The sequence below is a fragment of the Branchiostoma belcheri genome, unplaced genomic scaffold (genome assembly GCF_001625305.1).
Source record: "Branchiostoma belcheri isolate BF01 breed outbred unplaced genomic scaffold, Haploidv18h27 scaffold219, whole genome shotgun sequence".
In the NCBI taxonomy this organism is placed as follows: domain Eukaryota; kingdom Metazoa; phylum Chordata; class Leptocardii; order Amphioxiformes; family Branchiostomatidae; genus Branchiostoma; species Branchiostoma belcheri.
In genome coordinates, this window is record NW_017803702.1 from 45,297 (window position 1) to 45,757 (window position 461).

Sequence of the window (461 nt, forward strand, 5' to 3'; positions counted from 1 at the left end):
TCGGTCCTGATACTCCGGTATTCAGAATCAGGTACAGGTACAGGTCCGGACCTGGACCTGATCCTCTGGACCTGGACCTGAAAGAGCCGAACAGGTACCCACCCCTATTGCTAGTGGTGTAATATGGCTGTAATGTTGACACTGTTTGTTGAGGTATAGTATTACATAGACAGCCTCATGTTTCTTTTATTACATTGAAATGATGTTGTATTTCCCAACAACAAGTGCTAGTAAAAGTATATTTATATTCCTAATCAAAAGTAACAGTGAAAGATTTGGTATTGAAATAAAGAGCACATTTTAGTACCGTTCACCTGTCAATTTGGTCATTTTCCGGGGGGTACGTTTATTCCGGAGGGTATGTTTATTAGACTTTGAAGATTTCTCCGGGGGTATGTTTATTCCGGGGGGTATGTTTATTCGGGACATGAGAGTATCTATTTATTCCCTGTACATGTATT

General features: G+C 40.3%; 1 protein-coding gene across 1 annotated transcript in view; it reads right to left on the reverse strand.

The window, feature by feature from the left end:
- Positions 1-461, reverse strand: part of LOC109470071 (DNA ligase 3-like) — an 18,975-nt gene that overhangs the window by 14,359 nt on the left and 4,155 nt on the right. The window lies entirely within an intron of this gene.